Source organism: Rhinatrema bivittatum, chromosome 5 (genome assembly GCF_901001135.1).
Source record: "Rhinatrema bivittatum chromosome 5, aRhiBiv1.1, whole genome shotgun sequence".
Lineage (NCBI taxonomy): Eukaryota > Metazoa > Chordata > Amphibia > Gymnophiona > Rhinatrematidae > Rhinatrema > Rhinatrema bivittatum.
The window spans coordinates 185,114,208-185,124,436 of record NC_042619.1 but is presented as its reverse complement, the minus strand read 5'-3'; positions in this window follow the sequence as shown (position 1 = coordinate 185,124,436).

Below are 10,229 nucleotides of genomic sequence, written 5' to 3'. Positions count from 1 at the left end.
TAACCTCTGTTATCGAGAAACGTTTTGAACCAGGATCGGACGGTGCCGCTGATTCCTATGGACGAAAGCTGGTTTAGGAGGATGGCGTGGTTGACCGTGTCGAACGCTGCGGAAAGGTCTAACAAGATCAATAGGAAAGAGTTTCCTTTGTCGAGGCCCATTAAGATATAATATTATATCTTACAGTTGTGGTTTGGATCATATTCTTTAGGTCAAGACGGTTGTCTATAATTACTCCCAGGTCTCTCACATGGTTGTGGGTGAGAAGGTGTTTGTGATGGATCTGAGATGGGAGGTTTTCTTGCTTGTAGGAAATGAAGAGGAGTTTAGTTTTAGAGGCATTGAGGACAAGGTTTAGACTGTTGAGGAGATTAGTGGTGGCTTCGGCTTGTAAGCTGTTGTTCCAAAGTGCGATGGCTTTCTTAATAGATTCTGTTATGGGAATAAGAATCTGAACATCGTCTGCATAGATGTAGTGAATGAGGTTAAGACTACTTAACAGTTGGCAAAGGGGAAGGAGGAAACGGCGGGGGGTAACGGCAAAGCTGCTGCCAGGGGGGCTATAACACGCGCCGCCGGAGCGGCGGGCCACCTGCCCCCCCTGGGCCTTCCCAGCCGACACGGAGCCGGTTGCGGCGCTCCGTCCGCGGAGGAAATGCGCCCTGCGGCCGTCCGGGAGGCGGTTCCCCGCCCCCCACGCGAAAGGGGTGGGGGATGCGCCGAAAGCCCCCCCCGGTCCCACCGAACCCGCCGCCGGGTTGAATCCTCCAGGCGGACTGCACGCCCCCCACCCGTTTACCTCTTAACGGTTTCCCGCCCTTTTGAACTCGCTCTTGAAAGTTGTTTTCAACTTTCCTTTACGTACTTATTGATTTTATATATTTACTTTATTTTTTTATTCCTGGACGGGGCCGGGGCCGTCCAGGAGGCGTTCCCCGCCCCCCCCGCGAAAGGGGTGGGGATGCGCCGAAACCACCCCCCGGTCCCACCGAACCCGCCGCCGGGTTGAATCCTCCAGGCGGACTGCACGCACCCCACCCGTTTACCTCTTAACGGTTTCCCGCCCTTTTGAACTTGCTCTTGAAAGTTGTTTTCAACTTTCCTTTACGTACTTATTGATTTTATATATTTACTTTATTTTTTTATTCCTGGACGGGGCCGGGGCCGTCCAGGAGGCGTTCCCCGCCCCCCCCGCGAAAGGGGTGGGGGATGCGCCGAAACCACCCCCGGTCCCACCGAACCCGCCGGGTTGAATCCTCCAGGCGGACTGCACGCACCCCACCCCGTTTACCTCTTAACGGTTTCCCGCCCTTTTGAACTCGCTCTTGAAAGTTGTTTTCAACTTTCCCTTACGTACTTATTGATTTTATTTATTTATTTTATTTATTTATACCGGCATTGCATCCGCTGTAGGCTTCCCTGGTCGGTCTTGTGCATTTGAATAAACGGAGAGGAATTTGTAGGTCGATAATGGTGTGTTGGTGAATGATTTTTTATATCAAGATGATGGATTTGTAAATGACTCTGAACTGAATTGGTAACCAGTGGAGGTCTTTTAGGACTGGGGAAATGTGGCCTCCTTTCCTAGTGTTTGTTAGTAGACGGGCTGCTGCGTTTTCAACCATTTGGAGTGGTTTCGTGTATGAGGAAGGGAGTCCAAGTAATGTAGAGTTGCAGTAGTAGAAAATGAGGGCTTGGAGGATGGTTCTGAAGTGTTTGGCGTGGAAGAGTGGTCTTATCCTTTTTTAAACTTGCAGTTTATAGAAGCAGTCTTTGGTGGTTTTATTGGGGGGCCACTACCGGCCTAACACCGTCCGCCGGCTGATCCTCCATCAGAAGGACTTGGGCCCCCGAGCGGCGCTGGGGAGCCGGTCTTCTGTATGCCACATTTCCCGCGCCCGCCGGACAGGCGGGGATTCGGCGCTGGGCTCTTCCCTCTTCACTCACCGTTACTGAGGGAATCCTGGTTAGTTTATTTTCCTCCACAGCTTGTGTCCCTAGGTGGTCCCTGCGGGTCGGTACGGCAAGAGCGGTATTCAAACAGCAAGCACTGGGGTATGAAAATACAGACCCCTGTGTACTTACTTGGTAGAGGTTTTGCTAGGAGTAAGAATTTGTTGAGGATAATGTCAGTTTCTTAATAAGATCTCATGCTTTGACTGTTGAGGAGATTAGTGATGGCTTGTAAGCTGTTGTTCCAAAGTGCGATGGCTTTGTTAATAGATTCTGTTATGGGAATAAGAATCTGAACATCGTCAGCATAGATGTAGTGAATGAGGTTAAGACTAGTTAACAGTTGGCAAAGGGGAAGGAGGAAACGGCCGGGGAAACGGCGAAGCTGCTTGCCGGGGGGGGGGGGGGCAATAACACGCGCCGGAGCCGGTATTTACCCTTAGATGGAGTTTACCACCCACTTTGGCCTGCATTCCCAAACAAACAGACTACGAGAAAACCCGGTCCCGGCGCGCCGGGGGCCGCTACCGGCCTAACACCGTCCGCGGGCTGAGGCTTGATGAGAAGGACTTGGGCCCCCGAGCGGCGCCAGAGAGGCGATCTTCCGTACGCCACATTTCCCGCGCCCGCCGGACGAGCGGGGATTCGGCGCTGGGCTCTTCCCTCTTCACTCGCCGTTACGGAGGGAATCCTGGTTAGTTTCTTTTCCTCCGCGGCTTGTGTCCATAGGTGGGATTGACCTCTGTCCTAGAATGATGTGCCTCTTCATCCAGGCCTAGTGTTCCTACTGGTGTTTTAAGTCCATTGCTGTGCCTGCCTGTTCATCCAGACCTTGTGTTCCCACACGTATTATTATTTCTGAGAGATCTTCCAATTCCTTTGTCATTTTCTGAAGTGCATAAGTAGGGTAGCTAAATGAGGAGAATATTGGAGGGGCGAAGTTCCATATTCAAAGCTGAGTAGCTGTACTTATCTAGTGAAAGTTTGAAGGATCAGGGAAGGCTTGTAAGAATAGCCAAGTTTGTTAATAGATTCTGTTATGGGAATAAGAATCTGAACATCGTCTGCATAGATGTAGTGAATGAGGTTAAGACAAGCTAACAGTTGCCAAAGGGGAAGGAGGAAACGCCGGGAGGGGGGGCTATAACACGCGCCGCCAGAGCAGCGGGCCACCTGCCCCCCCTGGGCCTTCCCAGCCGACCCGTTGCCGGTCGCGGCGCACCGCCGCGGAGGAAATGCGCCCTGCGGGGCCCGGGGCCGTCCGGGAGGCGTTCCCCGCCCCTCCCCCGCCCCCCCGCGAAAGGGGTGGGGGGTGGGGGATCCGCCGAAACCCCCGGTCCGACCGAACCCGCCGGGTTGAATCCTGCGGGCGGACTGCACGGACCCCACCCATTTACCCTCTTTACAATTTCACGCCCTCTTGAACTCCCTCTTCAAAGTTGTTTTCAACTTTCCCTTGCGGTACTTACTTATTTATTTTATTTAAGGTTTTTTTTATACCGGCATTCATGAAATCGTTCACATGATGTCGCTTTACAGAAAACAGGGGTGCAAAGAAAACAACCTATAACATAAATACACGTGGTGAAGAGATGCAGTTACAATTAACTGGGGCTATGAACTGGGAGTGTAAGAAATAAAGAGGGATAGAGGAGGTTAATTATATACATGTGTAGAATATAAAAATATACAAGAGTACATTACAAATATGGCGTCCAATATATACAGCTTCTGAGCTGAGAATTTATTGATGGTGTGTGTTAGGTGCAGTTCGGGAAGGCTTGCCTGAAAAGCCATGTCTTGAGTCTTTTCCGAAAGGTTAGGAGGCAAGGTTCATTTCTGAGATCTGGGGGGATGGAGTTCCATAACGGTGGACCTGCTGTGGAAAGGGCTCAATCTCTAAAGGTGCTGTGATAAGTGGTTTTGGAGGGTGGAACAAGGAGGCATCCTCTGTAGGCTTCCCTGGTCGGTCTTGTGCATTTGTATAAACGGAGAGGAATTTGTAGGTCGATTATGGTGTGTTGGTGAAAGATTTTGTATATCAAGGTGATGGATTTGTAAATGACTCTGAACTGAATTGGTAACCAGTGGAGGTCTTTTAGGACTGGGGAAATGTGGTCTCTTTTCCTAGTGTTTGTTAGTAGACGGGCTGCTGCGTTTTCAACCATTTGGAGTGGTTTTGTGTATGAGGAAGGGAGTCCAAGAAATGTAGAGTTGCAGTAGTCTAATTTGGAGAAAATGAGGGCTTGGAGGATCCTGGTTAGTGTCTTTTCCTCCGCGGCTTGTGTCCCTAGCTGTGATTGAACTCTGTCCTCGAATGATGTGCCTCTTCATCCAGGCCTTGTGTCCCTAGCTGGGATCGACCTCTGTGCTCGACTGCTGCGCCTCTTCATCCCGGCCTTGTGTTCCCACAAGTGTTTTAACTCCGTTGCTGTGCCCGTTCCTGCAGGCCTTGTGTTCCTCTGGGGATAGGGAAATACATACAGTAACTGAGTGTAAGCAAGTATGATTTGCATTGAATACAAGAATGTCAGTATATAAAAATGACAAATAAATATAAAAATAAATGAAGTGCTATAAACTTTTTAAAAAAAGAATATAAATCCATAAAAAAAAAATTGTACTATCCGAGTATCAGTGTTCATCCATGTTCCTACTGGTGTTTTAACTCCATTGCTGTGCCTGCCTGTTCATCCAGGCCTTGTGTTCCCACAGGTGTTTTAACTCAGTGGCGGTGCCTGTTCATCCAGGCCTTGTGTTCCTCTGGGGATAGGGAAATACCTACAGTACCTGAGTGTAATCAAGTCTGACGTGCTAGAAACGTTTTCGAATAAGAATATAAATACATTAAAAAAACACATAATTACTATCCGAGTATCCGTGTTCATCCAGGCCTTGTGTTCCCACAGGTGTTTTAACTCAGTGGCGGTGCCTGTTCATCCAGGCCTTGTGTTCCTCTGGGGATAGGGAAATACCTACAGTACCTGAGTGTAATCAAGTATGACGTGCTAGAAACGTTTTCGAATAAGAATATAAATACATTAAAAAAACACATAATTACTATCCAAGTATCCGTGTTCATCCAGGCCTTGTGTTCCCACAGGTGTTTTAACTCAGTTGCTGTGCCCATTCTTCCGGGCCTTGTGTTCCCACAGGTGTTTTAACTCAGTGGCTGTGCCTGTTCATCCAGGCCTTGTGTTCCCACAAGTGTTTTAACCTGGTTGCTGTGCCTGTTCATGCAGGCCTTGTGTCCCTAGCTGGAATTGACCTCTGTCCTCGAATGATGTACCTGTTCATCCAGGCCTTGTGTTCCCACACGTATTCTTATTTGTGAGAGATCCTAGGCTCCAATTCCTTTGTCATCAGCTGAAGTGCGTAAGTACAGTCTGAATTCACTAGACGCCAACGGAATTCACTAGACGCCAACGATATTCACTGGACGCCAATGTAAACACCGGGTACACACAACTCTAGGGGTGGACCCGTTCCAGGGAGTCCTTCCCTGAACAAGCATGAGGGTGGAGGTGGGCTTTACTGCACACCCACCTGACGGACCATGCCCATACCGCTGCCAATATTCTAGCATGCATCAGAAAGATGCTGGCGAGCTACCAGTGTTTTAACCTAGTTCCTGTGCCTGTTCATGCAGGCCTTGTGTCCCTAGCTGGGATTGACCTCTGTCCTCGAATGAAGTGCCTGTTCATCCAGGCCTTGTGTTCCTACTGCTGTTTTAACTCCATTGCTGTGCCTGCCTGTTCATCCAGACCTTGTATTCCCACACGTATTCTTATTTCTGAGAGATCCTCCAATTCCTTTGTCATCTGCTGAAGTGCGTAAGTACCGTCTGAATTCACTAGACGCCAACGGAATTCACTAGACGCCAACGATATTCACTGGATGCCAATGTAAACACCGGGTACACACAACTCTAGGGGTGGACCCTTTCCAGGGAGTACTTCCCTGCACAAAGGAAAGGGAACTCTCTCCTGGGCCAATTGATAAGAAAACCACAATTCTGCAGCCAAAAATAGGCTGGAAATCCTTCCCCCATTGACTTTAATGGGCGACATATGTACATATACCCAACTCATTAGATTTTTTTTATGTCCATATTGGCCGCAAGTGGGACCCACTTTCGGACATAAGAAATATGAACATAAAATTTTGCTCTGCACATCCCTAACAGAAAGCCAAAATCCTGCTTGTGAATTTCAAGCATCCATTTGAGTTCATGACATCACTTTCTCCCCCATTTGCTTTTTCAGAAGTCCACAAAACAAATGGAGTTTGTCCCCCAAATTAAATAAATCCTATTAGTTCCATTGATTTTGTTCCCAATTAATTTCACTAGGCCAATAAAGTTTATGGCAGATAGAAATCATTGGTCAGTTAGTAATTGCTACTAAGATATGTTAGCAGCCAGATCTTCCCAGTAAGTCATGTGTGAGGCTGTGAGCTGTTGTCAAGGAGACCACAGCACAGAGAGACTTTATCACAGTGATCCAACCTATTGATACTCTCCAAATCCAGTGATGTTGATCTTGAAGACTGAGCATGAGATGTACTGTGAATTTCCTCTGAGACATTGTTTTCTAAGGATGTGTTACCTACCATACCCCTAAAACCACTGTAGGGGACATGCTGTCACATTCCAACCTATCATACCCCTTATTCTACCATAGGTGATTTGCTGCCTCATGTCTACCTGCCATACTCCTAATACCATCTTATAGGAATTGCTGTCAAAACCTACTTACCAAACCCATTAATTTACCATAGGGGATTTGCTGACTCATGTTTACCTGTCAAACCTTTAATACTTCACTCAAAATCAAAATGTTTTTGAGACAACCAAATTCAAAAGTATCTTTTGTTAGGGACCATCATACTACCCTGTGGATACTGAGGCTAATTTTTAAGCTTTCAGTTTTTTCACTGCTATGGGTGCACTTTAATCATAGGTCCAAGAGAATACTTTCAATATTTTGTTGTTAAATTTTAAATTTTTTAAATGAGAAAGAGATACTGCCCCCTTTTGGCATAACATGACATGATATCATGTTTCGCTTATGCTGCCTCAGGGGCCTGTTGGTACAGCTTCTTCAAACAGCAATAAGGTTTATCTCACAGGAATGAAGCATGTCTTGAACTTTAAGCATGCTTAAAGCGACGGGAAGTGTACATTAGCTTCAGCATCCGTGGGATAGCATGATGGTCTCTAACAAAAGCTACTTTTGAATTTGATTGTTTTCTAAAACATTTTGGTTTTGAGTGAAAGCATTATACTGACGTCTGTTTTCTATTATTTGTGATATTTTGTCTGTATTTTTTTGACTATTATTTTTTGGACTCATATTGTATGATATAAACCTTTAATACCACCATAGGGGACAAGCTATCACATGCCTACCTGCCATACCCCTAGTACCATTATTGGCAACTTGCTGTCATTTGACTACCTGCCATACTACAACAAAAGAGAGAATATAACAACCCCAGCCTTGGGTAAACAACCAGAAAACTAAAAAGATGGGATCAAATATCCAAAAATTATAAACTGATAACCAAAAAATTTTAAATTGTGGAAAGTTGTCAGCAAGCCTGACAGTGCTAAGACTGCTCCAACCTATCAATCACCTACCTTTTTAGCTAGAAGTGAAAATATTTTTTTTAAAGTCTTATTTTAAGCAATTAAAAGCAAAAAACAGTCCCAAGTGTTAACAAGTCATAAACCTGAATGGCCGGTGTTTCTCCAGAAAGCTTCCTCAGGGGTAAATTGAATTTATAAATCCACTTCCACTGTCAACTAAAAAATAACATTAAATTTCAGAACATTAGCATCATAAATAATGTCAAAAAAGTACTTATTATTGAGATTGCACCTGCGACCCTGAGGAGGGATGCGAAAGCACAGTCATATGCTCCAGGAGAGAGTGAGCCCTTGGCCCATGAGGTAACTCAGGGAGGAGCCCCAAGACATGCCCCAAAGGAGGTGAGCATGGATAGGAACTGAGATGAAGAGGATCACCCCCCTGCTGGGCTACACACCCCAGGGGCATCAGAGGCAGAAAGCTGGGAACAAAGAGACCCAGAACTGGAATGGGAAACTCTGGATCCTGGAACAAGAAAAGAGTTAGAGTATATAAATAAGACGAGACTCTTGGAGACTTGGACTTGGAACTCTGGAGACAAGACGTGGAGCTTGGAACGTGGAGACTCAGACAAGGAACTTGGAATGTGGAGACTCATACATAGACAAGCTGGTCTCTCAGGTGCCCTACACAGCCCGTGGGCTGGTCGCAGACCACACTGTCCCCTATGCACCCTACACAATCGGGGGGCTGGTTGCGGACCAGGAGGGGAGCAGGGCAAGCTCAAAACATCAAGACAGGTCAGGAACGAAGCAACCCCTCGGATCCTCCAGAGTCAGAACAGGATACAGACTCGGAATTAAAACATGGAACTTGGAACCTGGAACTCAGACTTTAAAAACAGGGAACCTCCGGAGGCATGGGTACTCGGGACCTGGGACATCAGGACTCGGAACATTAGGACTCGGAACATCAGGACTCGAAACATCAGGACTCAAAACATCAGGGCTTGGAACTTCAGGGCTTGGAACTTCAGGGCTTGCAACTTCAGGGCTTGCAACTTCAGGGCTTGGAACATAGGACTCGGAACATCAGGACTTGGAACATAGGAGAGACTACTTGGACATGGACATCGGAAGACGTAGACCCCAGGACAAAAGCTTCTGGACATCTAGAGACAGAGGGACGTCTGGACTTCTGGAGATGGAAGGACATCAGGACATCTAGAGGAACATCTGGACATGGACAAGAAACTCCAAGGCTTTGGGTGAGAAGCCAGGAACTGGAACATACCAAAAAGGAGTTTCAACAGGTGACGAGACCCAAGACATCGAATGAAGACATCAGGAACACGAAGAACAAGGAGTCATTGAGACAGGAACAGAAGATGGAATCCTTGGAACCTGGAGCAGATCCAAGGGAGATGTAAATCGGAGGTGAAATCTGATTTGAAGGCCCTGAAGGAATGAAGCAGGGCCTTCATGATGTTTAGGGCTTAGGGACCTGTTTCACATGCAGAGTGAGACACATGAACAGCACAGTACACCTTGGTGAAGATTTGAGGTCATTTGGAGTGAGGAAAGTCTCACAAAGATGAAAATTTGTACAATGTTCTCTCACCCTAGCTTGCTGGTAGCCTGTTATACAGTCCATCAAGCTAGGGTGAGAAAACATAGTACACATTTCATCTTTGTGAGACTTCTCTCACTCCAAATGATGTCAAATATTCACCAAGATGCACTGTGCATTCGTCTCACTCTACATTTGAAACAGGCCCCTAAACCCTAAACAACCACTAACACCTCACCTTGACCTATCAGGTGGCCCTCCTATAGAGATATAAATACTTAACTACTATGAGTGCCTTGTAGATAGTGTCTCTCTTTCTCTCTCTCTCCCGCCTGAAAAATAGGGATTCTCACATGGTGTGGTAAGTTATCCCTTTTTCATAATGCATGCATTATTAAATCTTATTGATGAATGATGGGGTTAGTGTGTTCAACCAGGTAATAAAAGAATCAAATAAAGACATAGAACCCTTCCAGAGTATGAAAATGTCATTGATGTATCTTTTCTAAAGGAGGATATTGCTCTTGAAGGGGAAGTCTGAAAAATGGTTGGCTTTGAAATCACCTACATAAAGATTGGATACATCCGGGGCCATAGTGGCACCCAATGCTGTTCTGCAGGTCTGCTGAAAAAAACATTTTGTTGAAAGTGAAACATTTTTTAATTAATGCAAACTCCAATAATTTATTATAAAAGTAGTAGGAATCTGGTGTGGTCTTGGTAGTAATTCAAAATAACTATTGTCAATTGTAATTGCTTCCTGTTGCAGAATATTTGTATAATGAGCATCAATATCGAGAGTAACTAGAAGAAGGTCCGTGGTATCTAAATCTAGATGTTCTAGGAGATGAAACATGGCTGGCAAATCCTGGATCTAAGAAGGAAGCTGCAAAACAAAAGGAACCAAGAAAAAATCTATAAAATATGAGAGGGATTCCAGCAAAGAAAGTTTACTAGAAACTATAGGACATCCCGTGGGTCAATGATCCTCTTGTGGATTTTGGATAATATATAGAAGACAGGAGTCACAGGAAATATCTTTAATTAAAAAAGACTCTTCTTTCAAAGTAAAAAAAACAATGGCATGAGTAGTGGTCACAATGCCAGCAATCTCTA